The following is an 18,294-nucleotide window of genomic DNA, read 5'->3' on the forward strand; positions in this document are numbered from 1 at the left end:
GTATAAATCAAGATCTTATTGATCACGGTTTACAAAATTAAACATTTTCCCACAATACAGAAATTTGCGGTAGTGCAGTTATGTGAAAAGAAACCTACGTTGTTAATTTAATTTGTTGTAACTGGATCCAGTTGCTCCACTTCATAAATGTTGTTTTCATTTATTTTCAAAGGACAGGGGGCGGGGGGGGGGGGGAATGGACACGGGGCGGGGGGCGGGAATGGACACGGGGCGGGGGGGGAATGGACACGGGGCGAGGGGGCGGGAATGGACAGGGGGCGAGGGGGCGGGAATGGACAGGGGGCGGGGGGGGAATGGACACGGGGCGGGGGGGGGGGAATGGACACGGGGCGGGGGGGGGGAATGGACACGGGGCGGGGGGGGGGAATGGACACGGGGCGGGGGGCGGGAATGGACACGGGGCGGGGGGCGGGAATGGACACGGGGCGGGGGGGGAATGGACACGGGGGGGGAGGGGAATGGACACGGGGGGGGAGGGGAATGGACACGGGGGGGGAGGGGAATGGACACGGGGGGGGAGGGGAATGGACACGGGGGGGAGGGGAATGGACACGGGGGGGGAGGGGAATGGACACGGGGGGGAGGGGAATGGACACGTCGGGGAGAGGGGGAATGGACACGGGGCGGGAGGGGGAATGGACACGGGGCGGGAGGGGGGCGGGAATGGACACGGGGCGGGAGGGGGGCGGGAATGGACACGGGGCGGGAGGGGGGCGGGAATGGACACGGGGCGGGGGGCGGGAATGGACACGGGGCGGGGGGGGGAATGGACACGGGGCGGGGGGCGGGAATGGACACGGGGCGGGGGGGGGAATGGACACGGGGCGGGGGGCGGGAATGGACACGGGGGGGAGGGGAATGGACACGGGGGGGAGGGGAATGGACACGGGGGGGGGAATGGACACGGGGCGGGGGGCGGGAATGGACACGGGGCGGGGGGCGGGAATGGACACGGGGGGGAGGGGAATGGACACGGGGGGGAGGGGAATGGACACGTCGGGGAGAGGGGGAATGGACACGGGGCGGGAGGGGAATGGACACGGGGGGGGAGGGGAATGGACACGGGGCGGGAGGGGGAATGGACACGGGGCGGGAGGGGGGCGGGAATGGACAGGGGGCGGGGGGGGGAATGGACACGGGGCGGGGGGCGGGAATGGACACGGGGGGGAGGGGAATGGACACGGGGGGGAGGGGAATGGACACGGGGGGGAGGGGAATGGACACGGGGGGGAGGGGAATGGACACGTCGGGGAGAGGGGGAATGGACACGGGGCGGGAGGGGGAATGGACACGGGGCGGGAGGGGGGCGGGAATGGACAGGGGGCGAGGGGGCGGGAATGGACAGGGGGCGGGGGGGCGGGAATGGACAGGGGGCGGGAGGGGGGGGAATGGACATGGGGCGGGGGGGGAATGGGGGCGGGAGCGGGGAATGGACACGGGGGGGGGGGAGGGGAATGGACACGGGGGGGGGGGAGGGGAATGGACACGGGGGGGGGGGAGGGGAATGGACACGGGGGGGGGAGGGGAATGGACCAGGGGGGGTGAGGGGAATGGACACGGGGGGGGGGAGGGGAATGGACACGGGGGGGGGGGAGGGGAATGGACACGGAGGGGGGAGGGGAATGGACACGGGGGGGGGGAGGGGAATGGACACGGGGGGGGGGGGAGGGGAATGGACACGGGGGGGGGGGGAGGGGAATGGACACGGGGGGGGGGAGGGGAATGGACACGGGGGGGGGGAGGAGAATGGACACGGGGGGGGAGGAGAATGGACACGGGGGGGGGAGGGGAATGGGGGGGGGAGGGGAATGGACACGGGGGGGGGGAATGGACACGGGGAGGGGGGGGAATGGACACGGGGAGGGGGGGGAATGGACACGGGGAGGGGGGGGAATGGACACGGGGAGGGGGAGCGGAATGGAGAGGGGGAGGGGAATGGACACGTGGGGGAATGGACACGGGGGGGGGGGAATGGACACGGGGGGGGGGGGAATGGACACGGGGAGGGGGGGAATGGACACGGGGAGGGGGGGAATGGACACGGGGAGGGGGAATGGACACGGGGGGGGGGAGGGGAATGGACCAGGGGGGGTGAGGGGAATGGACACGGGGGGGGGGGAGGGGAATGGACACGGGGGGGGGAATGGACACGGGGAGGGGGGGAATGGACACGGGGAGGGGGGGAATGGACACGGGGGGGGGAGGGGAATGGACCAGGGGGGGGGGGGGGAGGGGAATGGACACGGGGGGGGGGAGGGGAATGGACACGGGGGGAGAGGGGAATGGACACGGGGGGGGGAGGGGAATGGACACGGGGGGGAATGGACACGGGGGGGGGGGAGGGGAATGGACACGGGGGGGGGGGAGGGGAATGGACACGGGGGGGGGGGAAGGAAAATTAGACACGGGGGGGGGAGGGGAATGGACCCGGGGAGGGGGGAGGGGAATGGACACGGGGGGGGAGGGGAATGGACACGGGGGGGAGGGGAATGGACACGGGGGGGGAGGGGAATGGACACGGGGGGGGAGGGGAATGGACACGGGGGGGGGGAGGGGAATGGACACGGGGGGGGAGGGGAATGGACACAGGGGGGGGGGAGGGGAATGGACACGGGGGGGGAATGGACACGGGGGGGGAATGGACACGGGGAGGGGGGGAATGGACACGGGGGGGGGAATGGACACGGGGAGGGGGGGGAATGGACACGGGGGGGGGGAATGGACACGGTGAGGGGGTGGGGAATGGACACGGGGGGGGAGGGGAATGGACACGGGGGGGGGGGGAATGGACACGGGGGGGGGAGGGGAATGGACACGGGGCGGAGGGGAATGGACACGGGGGGGAAATGGACACGGGGGGGGTGAATGGACACGGGGAGGGGGAGGGGAATGGACACGGGGAGGGGGAGGGGAATGGACACGGGGGGGAGGGGAATGGACACGGGGGGGAGGGGAATGGACACGGGGGGGAGAATGGACACGGGGAGGGGGGGAATGGACACGGGGAGGGGGGGGAATGGACACGGGTGGGGAATGGACACGGGGGGGAATGGACACGGGGGGGGAATGGACACGGGGGGGGGAGGGGAATGGACACGGGGGGGGAGGGGAATGGACACGGGGGGGGGAGGGGAATGGACACGGGGGGGGGAGGGGAATGGACACGGGGGGGGGAGGGGAATGGACACGGGGAGGGGGAGGGGAATGGACACGGGGGGGGGAATGGACACGGGGGGGAATGGACACGGGGGGGGGAATGGACACGGGGAGGGGGGGAATGGACACGGGGAGGGGGGGAATGGACACGGGGAGGGGGGGAATGGACACGGGGAGGGGGGGAATGGACACGGGGAGGGGGGGAATGGACACGGGGAGGGAGAGGGGAATGGACAGGGGGAGGGGAATGGACACGGGGAGGGGGGGAATGGACACGGGGAGGGGGGGAAATGGACACGGGGAGGGGGGGGAAATGGACACGGGGGGGGAGGGGAATGGACACGGGGGGGGAGGGGAATGGACACGGGGGGGAGGGGAATGGACACGGGGGGGAGGGGAATGGACACGGGAGGGGAGGGGAATGGACACGGGAGGGGAGGGGAATGGACACGGGAGGGGAGGGGAATGGACACGGGGGGGGGGAATGGACACGGTGAGGGGGGAAAGGACACGGGGGGGGAGGGAAATGGACACGGGGGGGGAGGGGAATGGACACGGGGGTGAGGGGAATGGACACGGGGCGGAGGGGAATGGACACGGGGGGGAAATGGACACGGGGAGGGGGAGGGGAATGGACACGGGGCGGGGAATGGACACGGGGAGGGGGAGGGGAATGGACACGGGGGGGGAGGGGAATGGACACGGGGGGGGGAGAATGGACACGGGGAGGGGGGAATGGACACGGGGAGGGGGGGAATGGACACGGGGAGGGTGGGAATGGACACGGGGAGGGGGGGAATGGACACGGGGAGGGTGGGAATGGACACGGGGAGGGGGGGAATGGACACGGGGAGGGGGGGGAATGGACACGGGGAGGGGGGGGAATGGACACGGGGAGGGGGGGGAATGGACACGGGTGGGGAATGGACACGGGGAGGGGGGGAATGGACATGGGGAGGGGGAGGGGAAAGGACACGGGGAGGGGGAGGGGAATGGACAGGGGGAGGGGAATGGACACGGGGAGGGGGGGGAAATGGACACGGGGAGGGGGAGGGGAATGGACAGGGGGAGGGGAATGGGCACAGGGTGGGGAATGGACACGGGGGGGGGGAATGGACACGGGAAGGGGGAGGGGAATGGACACGGGGAGGGGAATGGACACGGGGAGGGGGGGAATGGACACGGGGAGGGGGGGAATGGACACGGGGAGGGGGGTAATGGACACGGGGAGGGGGAGGGGAATGGACACGGGGAGGGGAATGGACACGGGGGGGGAATGGACACGGGGAGGGGAATGGACACGGGGAGGGGAATGGACACGGGGAGGGGAATGGACACGGGGGGGGGGAATGGACACGGGAAGGGGGAGGGGAATGGACACGGGGAGGGGAATGGACACGGGGAGGGGGGGAATGGACACGGGGAGGGGGGGAATGGACACGGGGAGGGGGGTAATGGACACGGGGAGGGGGGGAATGGACACGGGGGGGAGGGGAATGGACACGGGGGCGGAATGGACACGGGGGGCGGAATGGACACGGGGGGGGGTGCAGAATGGACACAGGGCGGGAGGGGGCGAATGGACACCGGGAGGGGGGGGGAATGGACAAGGGGCGGGAGGGGGGAGGGGAATGGACACGGGGCGGGGGGGAATGGACACGGGGCGGGGGGGCTGGACAGGGGGCGCTGTGTCGGGAGGGAGGGATGGACAGGGGGCGCTGTGACGGGGGGGGATGGACAGGGGGCGCTGTGACGGGAGGGGGGGGGAATGGACACGGGGCGCTGTGTGGGGCGGGGGGGGGAATGGACAGGGGACGCTGTGTGGGTCGGGAGGGGGGGAATGGACAGGGGACGCTGTGTGGGTCGGGAGGGGGGGAATGGACAGGGGACGCTGTGTGGGTCGGGAGGGGGGGAATGGACAGGGGACGCTGTGTGGGGCGGGGGGGGGAATGGAGAGGGGATGCTGTGTGGGTCGGGAGGGGGGGAATGGACAGGGGACGCTGTGTGGGGCGGGGGGGGGAATGGAGAGGGGATGCTGTGTAGGGCGGGGGGCAATGGACAGGGGGCGATGTGTCGGGGGGGGAATGGACACGGGGCGCTGTGTGGGGCAGGGGGGAATGGACTGGGGACGCTGTGTGGGGCGGGGGGAATGGAGAGGGGACGCTGTGTGGGGCGGGGGGCAATGGACGCGGGGCGCTGTGTAGGGCGGGGGGGAATGGAGAGGGGACGCTGTGTGGGTCAGGAGGGGGGGAATGGACAGGGGACGCTGTGTGGGTCGGGAGGGGGGGAATGGAGAGGGGACGCTGTGTGGGGCGGGGGGGAATGGACAGGGGGCGATGTGTCGGGGGGGGGATGGACAGGGGGCTCTGTGTCGGGAGGGGGGGGAATGGACAGGGGGCGCTGTGTCGGGAGGGGGGGGAATGGACAGGGGGCGCTGTGTCGGGAGGGGGGGAAATGGACAGGGGGCGCTGTGTCGGACGGGGGGGGGGAGAATGGAGAGGGGACGCTGCGTAGGGCGGGGGGGAATGGACGCGGGGCGCTGTATGGGGCGGGAGGGGATGGAGAGGGGATGCTGTGAAGGGCGGGGGGATGGAGATGGGACGCTGTGAAGGGCAGGGGGGAATGGAGAGGGGACGCTGTGAAGGGCAGGGGGGAATGGAGAGGGGACGCTGTGTGAGGCGGGGGGAATGGAGAGGGGACGCTGTGTGGGCAGGGGGGGAATGGACACGGGGCGCTGTGTGGGGCAGCGGGGAATGGACACGGGGCGCTGTGTGGGGCGGGGGGGAATGGACGGGGGGCGCTGTGTGGGGCGTGGGGGAATAGAGAGGGGACGCTGTGTGGGGCGGGGGGTATGGACAGGGGACGCTGTGTGGGTCGGGACGGGGGGAATGGACAGGGGACCCTGTGTGGGGCGGGGGGGGAATGGAGAGGGGACGCTGTGTAGGGCGGGGGGGGAATGGACACGGGGCGCTGTGTGGGGCAGCGGGGAATGGACACGGGGCGCTATGTGGGGCGTGGGGGAATAGAGAGGGGACGCTGTGTGGGGCGGAGGGGGGTATGGACAGGGGACGCTGTGTGGGTCGGGAGGGGGGGGAATGGACAGGGGACGCTGTGTGGGTCGGGAGGGGGGGGAATGGACAGGGGACGCTGTGTAGGGCGGGGGGGGAATGGACACGGGGCGCTGTGTGGGCAGCGGGGAATGGACACGGGGCGCTGTGTGGGGCGTGGGGGAATAGAGAGGGGACGCTGTGTGGGGCGGGGGGGGTATGGACAGGGGACGCTGTGTGGGTCGGGAGGGGGGGGAATGGACAGGGGACGCTGTGTGGGGCGGGGGGAATGGACAGTGGGCGCTGTGTGGGGCGGGGGGAGGGGAATGGACAGGGGGCGCTGTGTGGGGCGGGGGGAATGGACAGGGGCGCTGTGCGGGGCGGGAGGGGGGGGGAATGGACAGGGGGCGGTGTGTGGGGCGGGAGAGGGGGGAATGGACAGGGGCCGCTGTGCGGGGCAGGAGGGGGGGGGAATGGACAGTGGGCGGTGTGTGGGGCGGGAGGGGGGGAATGGACAGGGGGCGCTGTGTCGGGAGGGGTGGGAATGGACGGGGGCGGGAGGGGGGGAATGGACAGGGGGCGGGAGGGGGGGGAATGGACACGGGGCGGGGGGGGGAATGGACACGGTGGGGGGGGGGAATGGACACGGGGGGAGGGGAATGGACACGGGCGGGGAGGGGAATGGACACGGGGCGGGAGGGGGGGGGGAATGGACACGGGGCGGGAGGGGGGGGGGAATGGACACGGGGGGGAGGGGAATGGACACGGGGGGGGAGGGGAATGGACACGGGGGGGAGGGGAATGGACACGGGGGGGAGGGGAATGGACACGGGGGGGGAGGGGAATGGACACGGGGGGGAGGGGAATGGACATGGGGGGAGGGGAATGGACACGGGGGGAGGGGAATGGACACGGGGGGGAGGGGAAATGGACACGGGGGGGAGGGGAATGGACACGGGGGGGAGGGGAATGGACACGGGGGGGGAGGGGGGGGGAATGGACACGGGGGGGGGGAGGGGGGGAATGGACACGGGGGGGGAGGGGAATGGACACGGGGGGGGAGGGGAATGGACACGGGGGGGGTGGGGAATGGACACGGGGGGGGAGGGGAATGGACACGGGGGGGAGGGGAATGGACACGGGAGGGGAGGGGAATGGACACGGGAGGGGAGGGAATGGACACGGGGGGGGGAATGGACACGGTGAGGGGGTGGGGAATGGACACGGGGGGGAATGGACACGGTGAGGGGGGAAAGGACACGGGGGGGGGAGGGAAATGGACACGGGGGGGGAGGGGAATGGACACGGGGGGGGGGAATGGACACGGGGGGGAGGGGAATGGACACGGGGGGGAAATGGACACGGGGGGTGAATGGACACGGGGCGGGGAATGGACACGGGGCGGGGAATGGACACGGGGCGGGGAATGGACACGGGGAGGGGGAGGGGAATGGACACGGGGGGGGGAGGGGAATGGACACGGGGGGGAGGGGAATGGACACGGGGGGGAGGGGAATGGACACGGGGGGGGAGAATGGACACGGGGGAGGGAATGGACACGGGGGAGGGGGGGAATGGACACGGGGAGGGGGGAATGGACACGGGGAGGGGGGGGAATGGACACGGGGAGGGTGGGAATGGACACGGGGAGGGGGGGGAATGGACACGGGTGGGGAATGGACACGGGGGGAATGGACACGGGGGGGAATGGACACGGGGGGGGGGGGAATGGACATGGGGAGGGGGAGGGGAAAGGACACGGGGAGGGGGAGGGGAATGGACAGGGGGAGGGGAATGGACACGGGGAGGGGGGGGAATGGACACGGGGAGGGGGAGGGGAATGGACAGGGGGAGGGGAATGGGCACAGGGCGGGGAATGGACACGGGGAGGGGGAGGGGAATGGACATGGGGAGGGGGAGGGGAATGGACACGGGGGGGGGGGAATGGACACGGGGAGGGGGGAATGGACACGTGGAGGGGGGAATGGACACGTGGAGGGGGAATGGACACGGGGAGGGGGGAATGGACACGGGGAGGGGGGGAATGGACACGGGGAGGGGGGAATGGACACGGGGAGGGGAGAATGGACACGGGGAGGGGGGGAATGGACACGGGGAGGGGGGGAATGGACACGGGGAGGGGGGGAATGGACATGGGGAGGGGGAGGGGAATGGACACGGGGAGGGGGAGGGGAATGGACACGGGGAGGGGAATGGACACGGGGAGGGGGAGGGGAATGGACACGGGGGAGGGGAATGGACACGGGGAGGGGAATGGACACGGGGAGGGGAATGGACACGGGGAGGGGGGAGGGGAATGGACACGGGGAGGGGAATGGACACGGGGAGGGGGAGGGGAATGGACACGGGGAGGGGAATGGACACGGGGAGGGGGGGAATGGACACGGGGAGGGGGTGAATGGACACGGGGAGGGGGGGAATGGACACGGGGGGGAATGGACACGGGGAGGGGGGGAATGGACACGGGGAGGGGGGGAATGGACACGGGGGCGGAATGGACACGGGGGGCGGAATGGACACGGGGATGGGGGGCTGGACAGGGGGCGCTGTGACGGGAGGGGGGGGAATGGACACGGGGCGCTGTGTGGGGCGGGGGGGGGGAATGGACAGGGGACGCTGTGTGGGTCGGGAGGGGGGGAATGGACAGGGGACGCTGTGTGGGTCGGGAGGGGGGGAATGGACAGGGGACGCTGTGTGGGTCGGGAGGGGGGGAATGGACAGGGGACGCTGTGTGGGGCGGGGGGGGGGAATGGAGAGGGGATGCTGTGTGGGTCGGGAGGGGGGGAATGGACAGGGGACGCTGTGTGGGGCGGGGGGGGGAATGGAGAGGGGATGCTGTGTAGGGCGGGGGGCAATGGACAGGGGGCGATGTGTCGGGGGGGGAATGGACACGGGGCGCTGTGTGGGGCAGGGGGGAATGGACTGGGGACGCTGTGTGGGGCGGGGGGAATGGAGAGGGGACGCTGTGTGGGGCGGGGGGCAATGGACGCGGGGCGCTGTGTAGGGCGGGGGGGAATGGAGAGGGGACGCTGTGTGGGTCAGGAGGGGGGGAATGGACAGGGGACGCTGTGTGGGTCGGGAGGGGGGGAATGGAGAGGGGACGCTGTGTGGGGCGGGGGGGAATGGACAGGGGGCGATGTGTCGGGGGGGGATGGACAGGGGGCTCTGTGTCGGGAGGGGGGGGAATGGACAGGGGGCGCTGTGTCGGGGGGGGGGGAATGGACAGGGGGCGCTGTGTCGGGAGGGGGGGAAATGGACAGGGGGCGCTGTGTCGGACGGGGGGGGGGGAGAATGGAGAGGGGACGCTGCGTAGGGCGGGGGGGAATGGACGCGGGGCGCTGTATGGGGCGGGAGGGGATGGAGAGGGGATGCTGTGAAGGGCGGGGGGATGGAGATGGGACGCTGTGAAGGGCAGGGGGGAATGGAGAGGGGACGCTGTGAAGGGCAGGGGGGAATGGAGAGGGGACGCTGTGTGAGGCGGGGGGGAATGGAGAGGGGACGCTGTGTGGGGCAGGGGGGGAATGGACACGGGGCGCTGTGTGGGGCAGCGGGGAATGGACACGGGGCGCTGTGTGGGGCGGGGGGGAATGGACGGGGGGCGCTGTGTGGGGCGTGGGGGAATAGAGAGGGGACGCTGTGTGGGGCGGGGGGGTATGGACAGGGGACGCTGTGTGGGTCGGGACGGGGGGAATGGACAGGGGACCCTGTGTGGGGCGGGGGGGGAATGGAGAGGGGACGCTGTGTAGGGCGGGGGGGGAATGGACACGGGGCGCTGTGTGGGGCAGCGGGGAATGGACACGGGGCGCTATGTGGGGCGTGGGGGAATAGAGAGGGGACGCTGTGTGGGGCGGAGGGGGGTATGGACAGGGGACGCTGTGTGGGTCGGGAGGGGGGGGAATGGACAGGGGACGCTGTGTGGGTCGGGAGGGGGGGGAATGGACAGGGGACGCTGTGTAGGGCGGGGGGGGAATGGACACGGGGCGCTGTGTGGGGCAGCGGGGAATGGACACGGGGCGCTGTGTGGGGCGTGGGGGAATAGAGAGGGGACGCTGTGTGGGGCGGGGGGGGGTATGGACAGGGGACGCTGTGTGGGTCGGGAGGGGGGGGAATGGACAGGGGACGCTGTGTGGGGCGGGGGGAATGGACAGTGGGCGCTGTGTGGGGCGGGGGGAGGGGAATGGACAGGGGGCGCTGTGTGGGGCGGGGGGAATGGACAGGGGGGGCTGTGCGGGGCGGGAGGGGGGGGGAATGGACAGGGGGCGGTGTGTGGGGCGGGAGAGGGGGGAATGGACAGGGGCCGCTGTGCGGGGCAGGAGGGGGGGGGAATGGACAGTGGGCGGTGTGTGGGGCGGGAGGGGGGGAATGGACAGGGGGCGCTGTGTCGGGAGGGGTGGGAATGGACGGGGGCGGGAGGGGGGGAATGGACAGGGGGCGGGAGGGGGGGCAATGGACACGGGGCGGGGGGGGGAATGGACACGGTGGGGGGGGGGAATGGACACGGGGGGGAGGGGAATGGACACGGGCGGGGAGGGGAATGGACACGGGGCGGGAGGGGGGGGAATGGACACGGGGGGGGGGAATGGACACGGGGGGGAGGGGAATGGACACGGGGGTGGAGGGGAATGGACACGGGGGGGGAGGGGAATGGACACGGGGGGGGAGGGGAATGGACACGGGGGGGGGAGGGGAATGGACACGGGGGGAGGGGAATGGACATGGGGGGAGGGGAATGGACACGGGGGGAGGGGAATGGACACGGGGGGGAGGGGAATGGACACGGGGGGGGAGGGGAATGGACACGGGGGGGAGGGGAATGGACATGGGGGGAGGGGAATGGACACGGGGGGAGGGGAATGGACACGGGGGGGGAGGGGAACGGACACGGGGGGGAGGGGAATGGACACGGGGGGGGAGGGGGGGGGAATGGACACGGGGGGGGAGGGGGGGAATGGACACGGGGGGGAGGGGAATGGACACGGGCGGGGAGGGGAATGGACACGGGGGGGAGGGGAATGTACATGGGGGGAGGGGAATGGACACGGGGGGGAGGGGAATGGACACGGGGGGGGAGGGGAATGGGCACGGGGGGAATGGACACGGGGAGGGGGAGGGGAGTGGACACGGGGGGGGAATGGACACGGGGGGGGGGAATGGACACGGGGGGGGGGAATGGACACGGGGGGGGAGGGGAATGGACACGGGGGGGGAGGGGAATGGACACGGGGGGGGAGGGGAATGGACACGGGGGGGGGAATGGACACGGGGGGGGGAATGGACACGGTGAGGGGGAGGGGAGTGGACACGGGGGGGGGAATGGACACGGGGGGGGGAATGGACACGGGGGGGGAGGGGAATGGACACGGGGGGGGGAGGGGAATGGACACGGGGGGGGAGGGGAATGGACACGGGGGGGGGAATGGACACGGGGGGGGGGATGGACACGGGGGGGGGGAATGGACACGGGGAGGGGGAGGGGAATGGACACGGGGAGGGGGAGGGGAATGGACACGGGGGGGGGGGAATGGACACGGGGAGGGAGGGGAATGGACAGGGGGAGGGGGGGAATGGACACGGGGAGGGGGGGGAATGGACACGGGGGGGGAGGGGAATGGACACGGGGGGGGGAGGGGAATGGACACGGGGGGGGGGGGAGGGGAATGGACACGGGGAGGGGGAATGGACACGGGGGGGAATGGACACGGGGAGGGGGGGGAATGGACACGGGGAGGGGGGGAATGGACACGGGGGGGGGGGGAATGGACACGGGGAGGGGGAGGGGAATGGAGAGGGGGAGGGGAATGGACACGTGGGGGAATGGACACGGGGGGGGGGAATGGACACGGGGAGGGGGGGAATGGACACGGGGAGGGGGGGAATGGACACGGGGAGGGGGGGAATGGACACGGGGAGGGGGGGGAATGGACACGGGGAGGGGGAGGGGAATGGACAGGGGGAGGGGAATGGACACGGGGGGGGGAATGGACACGGGGAGGGGGGGAATGGACACGGGGAGGGGGGGAAATGGACACGGGGAGGGGGGGAAATGGACACGGGGAGGGGGGGAAATGGACACGGGGAGGGGGGGGAATGGACACGGGGAGGGGGGGGAATGGACACGGGGGGGGGGAATGGACACGGGGAGGGGGGGAATGGACACGGGGAGGGGGGGAATGGACACGGGGAGGGGGGGAATGGACACGGGGAGGGGGGGGAATGGACACGGGGAGGGGGAGGGGAATGGACAGGGGGAGGGGAATGGACACGGGGGGGGGAATGGACACGGGGAGGGGGGGAATGGACACGGGGAGGGGGGGAAATGGACACGGGGAGGGGGGGAAATGGACACGGGGAGGGGGGGAAATGGACACGGGGAGGGGGGGAAATGGACACGGGGAGGGGGGGGAATGGACACGGGGAGGGGGGGGAATGGACACGGGGGGGGGGAATGGACACGGGGAGGGGGGAATGGACACGGGGAGGGGGGGAATGGACACGGGGAGGGGGGGAATGGACACGGGGAGGGGGGGGAATGGACACGGGGAGGGGGAGGGGAATGGACAGGGGGAGGGGAATGGACACGGGGGGGGAATGGACACGGGGAGGGGGGGAATGGACACGGGGAGGGGGGGAAATGGACACGGGGAGGGGGGGAAATGGACACGGGGAGGGGGGGGAATGGACACGGGGAGGGGGGGGAATGGACACGGGGAGGGGGGGGAATGGACACGGGGGGGGAGGGGAATGGACACGGGGGGGGTGGGGAATGGACACGGGGGGGGAGGGGAATGGACACGGGGGGGAGGGGAATGGACACGGGAGGGGAGGGGAATGGACACGGGAGGGGAGGGGAATGGACACGGGGGGGGGAATGGACACGGTGAGGGGGTGGGGAATGGACACGGGGGGGAATGGACACGGTGAGGGGGGAAAGGACACGGGGGGGGAGGGAAATGGACACGGGGGGGGAGGGGAATGGACACGGGGGGGGGGAATGGACACGGGGGGGAGGGGAATGGACACGGGGGGGAAATGGACACGGGGGGGTGAATGGACACGGGGCGGGGAATGGACACGGGGCGGGGAATGGACACGGGGCGGGGAATGGACACGGGGAGGGGGAGGGGAATGGACACGGGGGGGGGGAGGGGAATGGACACGGGGGGGAGGGGAATGGACACGGGGGGGAGGGGAATGGACACGGGGGGGGAGAATGGACACGGGGGAGGGAATGGACACGGGGAGGGGGGGAATGGACACGGGGAGGGGGGAATGGACACGGGGAGGGGGGGAATGGACACGGGGAGGGTGGGAATGGACACGGGGAGGGGGGGGAATGGACACGGGTGGGGAATGGACACGGGGGGAATGGACACGGGGGGGGAATGGACACGGGGAGGGGGGGAATGGACATGGGGAGGGGGAGGGGAAAGGACACGGGGAGGGGGAGGGGAATGGACAGGGGGAGGGGAATGGACACGGGGAGGGGGGGGAATGGACACGGGGAGGGGGAGGGGAATGGACAGGGGGAGGGGAATGGGCACAGGGCGGGGAATGGACACGGGGAGGGGGAGGGGAATGGACATGGGGAGGGGGAGGGGAATGGACACGGGGGGGGGGAATGGACACGGGGAGGGGGGAATGGACACGTGGAGGGGGGAATGGACACGGGGAGGGGGGAATGGACACGGGGAGGGGGGAATGGACACGGGGAGGGGGGAATGGACATGGGGAGGGGGGAATGGACACGGGGGGGAATGGACACGGGGAGGGGGGGAATGGACACGGGGAGGGGGGGAATGGACACGGGGGCGGAATGGACACGGGGGGCGGAATGGACACGGGGATGGGGGGCTGGACAGGGGGCGCTGTGACGGGAGGGGGGGGAATGGACACGGGGCGCTGTGTGGGGCGGGGGGGGGGGAATGGACAGGGGACGCTGTGTGGGTCGGGAGGGGGGGAATGGACAGGGGACGCTGTGTGGGTCGGGAGGGGGGGAATGGACAGGGGACGCTGTGTGGGTCGGGTGGGGGGGAATGGACAGGGGACGCTGTGTGGGGCGGGGGGGGGGAATGGAGAGGGGATGCTGTGTGGGTCGGGAGGGGGGAATGGACAGGGGACGCTGTGTGGGGCGGGGGGGGGAATGGAGAGGGGATGCTGTGTAGGGCGGGGGGCAATGGACAGGGGGCGATGTGTCGGGGGGGGAATGGACACGGGGCGCTGTGTGGGGCAGGGGGGAATGGACTGGGGACGCTGTGTGGGGCGGGGGGAATGGAGAGGGGACGCTGTGTGGGGCGGGGGGCAATGGACGCGGGGCGCTGTGTAGGGCGGGGGGGAATGGAGAGGGGACGCTGTGTGGGTCAGGAGGGGGGGAATGGACAGGGGACGCTGTGTGGGTCGGGAGGGGGGGAATGGAGAGGGGACGCTGTGTGGGGCGGGGGGGAATGGACAGGGGGCGATGTGTCGGGGGGGATGGACAGGGGGCTCTGTGTCGGGAGGGGGGGGAATGGACAGGGGGCGCTGTGTCGGGAGGGGGGGGAATGGACAGGGGGCGCTGTGTCGGGAGGGGGGGAAATGGACAGGGGGCGCTGTGTCGGACGGGGGGGGGGAGAATGGAGAGGGGACGCTGCGTAGGGCGGGGGGGAATGGACGCGGGGCGCTGTATGGGGCGGGAGGGGATGGAGAGGGGATGCTGTGAAGGGCGGGGGGGATGGAGATGGGACGCTGTGAAGGGCAGGGGGGAATGGAGAGGGGACGCTGTGAAGGGCAGGGGGGAATGGAGAGGGGACGCTGTGTGAGGCGGGGGGAATGGAGAGGGGACGCTGTGTGGGGCAGGGGGGGAATGGACACGGGGCGCTGTGTGGGGCAGCGTGGAATGGACACGGGGCGCTGTGTGGGGCGGGGGGGAATGGACGGGGGGCGCTGTGTGGGGCGTGGGGGAATAGAGAGGGGACGCTGTGTGGGGCGGGGGGGTATGGACAGGGGACGCTGTGTGGGTCGGGACGGGGGGAATGGACAGGGGACCCTGTGTGGGGCGGGGGGGGAATGGAGAGGGGACGCTGTGTAGGGCGGGGGGGGAATGGACACGGGGCGCTGTGTGGGGCAGCGGGGAATGGACACGGGGCGCTATGTGGGGCGTGGGGGAATAGAGAGGGGACGCTGTGTGGGGCGGAGGGGGGTATGGACAGGGGACGCTGTGTGGGTCGGGAGGGGGGGGAATGGACAGGGGACGCTGTGTGGGTCGGGAGGGGGGGGAATGGACAGGGGACGCTGTGTAGGGCGGGGGGGGAATGGACACGGGGCGCTGTGTGGGGCAGCGGGGAATGGACACGGGGCGCTGTGTGGGGCGTGGGGGAATAGAGAGGGGACGCTGTGTGGGGCGGGGGGGGTATGGACAGGGGACGCTGTGTGGGTCGGGAGGGGGGGGAATGGACAGGGGACGCTGTGTGGGGCGGGGGGAATGGACAGTGGGCGCTGTGTGGGGCGGGGGGAGGGGAATGGACAGGGGGCGCTGTGTGGGGCGGGGGGAATGGACAGGGGGCGCTGTGCGGGGCGGGAGGGGGGGGGAATGGACAGGGGGCGGTGTGTGGGGCGGGAGAGGGGGGAATGGACAGGGGCCGCTGTGCGGGGCAGGAGGGGAGGGGAATGGACAGTGGGCGGTGTGTGGGGCGGGAGGGGGGGAATGGACAGGGGGCGCTGTGTCGGGAGGGGTGGGAATGGACGGGGGCGGGAGGGGGGGAATGGACAGGGGGCGGGAGGGGGGGGAATGGACAGGGGGCGGGAGGGGGGGGAATGGACACGGGGCGGGGGGGGGAATGGACACGGTGGGGGGGGGGAATGGACACGGGGGGGAGGGGAATGGACACGGGCGGGGAGGGGAATGGACACGGGGCGGGAGGGGGGGGGAATGGACACGGGGGGGGGGAATGGACACGGGGGGGAGGGGAATGGACACGGGGGTGGAGGGGAATGGACACGGGGGGGGAGGGGAATGGACACGGGGGGGGAGGGGAATGGACACGGGGGGAGGAGGGGAATGGACACGGGGGGGGAGGGGAATGGACATGGGGGGAGGGGAATGGACACGGGGGGAGGGGAATGGACACGGGGGGGAGGGGAATGGACACGGGGGGGAGGGGAATGGACACGGGGGGGAGGGGAATGGACACGGGGGGAGGGGAATGGACACGGGGGGGGAGGGGGGGGGAATGGACACGGGGGGGGAGGGGGGGAATGGACACGGGGGGGAGGGGAATGGACACGGGCGGGGAGGGGAATGGACACGGGGGGGAGGGGAATGGACATGGGGGGAGGGGAATGGACACGGGGGGGAGGGGAATGGACACGGGGGGGGAGGGGAATGGGCACGGGGGGAATGGACACGGGGAGGGGGAGGGGAGTGGACACGGGGGGGGGGAATGGACACGGGGGGGGGGAATGGACACGGGGGGGGAGGGGAATGGACACGGGCGGGGAGGGGGAATGGACACGGGGCGGGAGGGGGGGGGAATGGACACGGGGGGAGGGGAATGGACACGGGGGGGGAGGGGAATGGACACGGGGGGGGAGGGGAATGGACACGGGGGGGGAGGGGAATGGACATGGGGGGAGGGGAATGGACACGGGGGGGAGGGGAATGGACACGGGGGGGAGGGGAATGGACACGGGGGGGAGGGGAATGGACACGGGGGGGGAGGGGGGGGAATGGACACGGGGGGGGGAGGGGGGGAATGGACACGGGGGGGAGGGGAATGGACACGGGCGGGGAGGGGAATGGACACGGGGGGGAGGGGAATGGACATGGGGGGAGGGGAATGGACACGGGGGGGAGGGGAATGGACACGGGGGGGGAGGGGAATGGGCACGGGGGGAATGGACACGGGGAGGGGGAGGGGAGTGGACACGGGGGGGGGAATGGACACGGGGGGGGGGAATGGACACGGGGGGGGAGGGGAATGGACACGGGGGGGGAGGGGAATGGACACGGGGGGGGAGGGGAATGGACACGGGGGGGGGAATGGACACGGGGGGGGGGAATGGACACGGTGAGGGGGAGGGGAGTGGACACGGGGGGGGGAATGGACACGGGGGGGGAATGGACACGGGGGGGGGAGGGGAATGGACACGGGGGGGGAGGGGAATGGACACGGGGGGGGAGGGGAATGGACACGGGGGGGGGGAATGGACACGGGGGGGGGGATGGACACGGGGGGGGGGAATGGACACGGGGAGGGGGAGGGGAATGGACACGTGGAGGGGGAGGGGAATGTACACGGGGAGGGGGAGGGGAATGGACACGGGGAGGGGGAGGGGAATGGACACGGGGAGGGGGAGGGGAATGGACCCGGGGAGGGGGAGGGGAATGGACACGGGGAGGGGGGAATGGACACGGGGAGGGGGGGGGGAATGGACACGGGGAGGGGGAGGGGAATGGACACGGGGAAGGGGAGGGGAATGGACACGGGGAGGGGGAGAGGAATGGACACGGGGAGGGAGGGGAATGGACAGGGGGAGGGGGGGAATGGACACGGGGAGGGGGGGGAATGGACACGGGGGGGGAGGGGAATGGACACGGGGGGGGAGGGGAATGGACACGGGGGGGGGGAGGGGAATGGACACGGGGAGGGGGAATGGACACGGGGGGGAATGGACACGGGGAGGGGGGGGAATGGACACGGGGAGGGGGGGAATGGACACGGGGGGGGGGGAATGGACACGGGGAGGGGGAGGGGAATGGAGAGGGGGAGGGGAATGGACACGTGGGGGAATGGACACGGGGGGGGGGGGAATGGACACGGGGAGGGGGGGAATGGACACGGGGAGGGGGGGAATGGACACGGGGAGGGGGGGAATGGACACGGGGAGGGGGGGGAATGGACACGGGGAGGGGGAGGGGAATGGACAGGGGGAGGGGAATGGACACGGGGGGGGGAATGGACACGGGGAGGGGGGGAATGGACACGGGGAGGGGGGGAAATGGACACGGGGAGGGGGGGAAATGGACACGGGGAGGGGGGGGAATGGACACGGGGAGGGGGGGGAATGGACACGG

The 18,294-nt window shown here is 71.4% G+C and overlaps 1 protein-coding gene and 1 long non-coding RNA gene across 3 annotated transcripts in view; both read right to left on the reverse strand.

The window, feature by feature from the left end:
* LOC122543561 (uncharacterized) overlaps window positions 1-18,294 on the reverse strand; it is a 696,117-nt gene that overhangs the window by 85,947 nt on the left and 591,876 nt on the right. The window lies entirely within an intron of this gene.
* The window catches only part of LOC148144627 (uncharacterized), a 165,820-nt gene that overhangs the window by 15,393 nt on the left and 132,133 nt on the right, over window positions 1-18,294 (reverse strand). The window lies entirely within an intron of this gene.

The sequence above is a fragment of the Chiloscyllium plagiosum genome, unplaced genomic scaffold, assembly GCF_037043375.1.
Source record: "Chiloscyllium plagiosum isolate Xiang-an unplaced genomic scaffold, Cpla_swu_hap1 HiC_scaffold_27, whole genome shotgun sequence".
In the NCBI taxonomy this organism is placed as follows: domain Eukaryota; kingdom Metazoa; phylum Chordata; class Chondrichthyes; order Orectolobiformes; family Hemiscylliidae; genus Chiloscyllium; species Chiloscyllium plagiosum.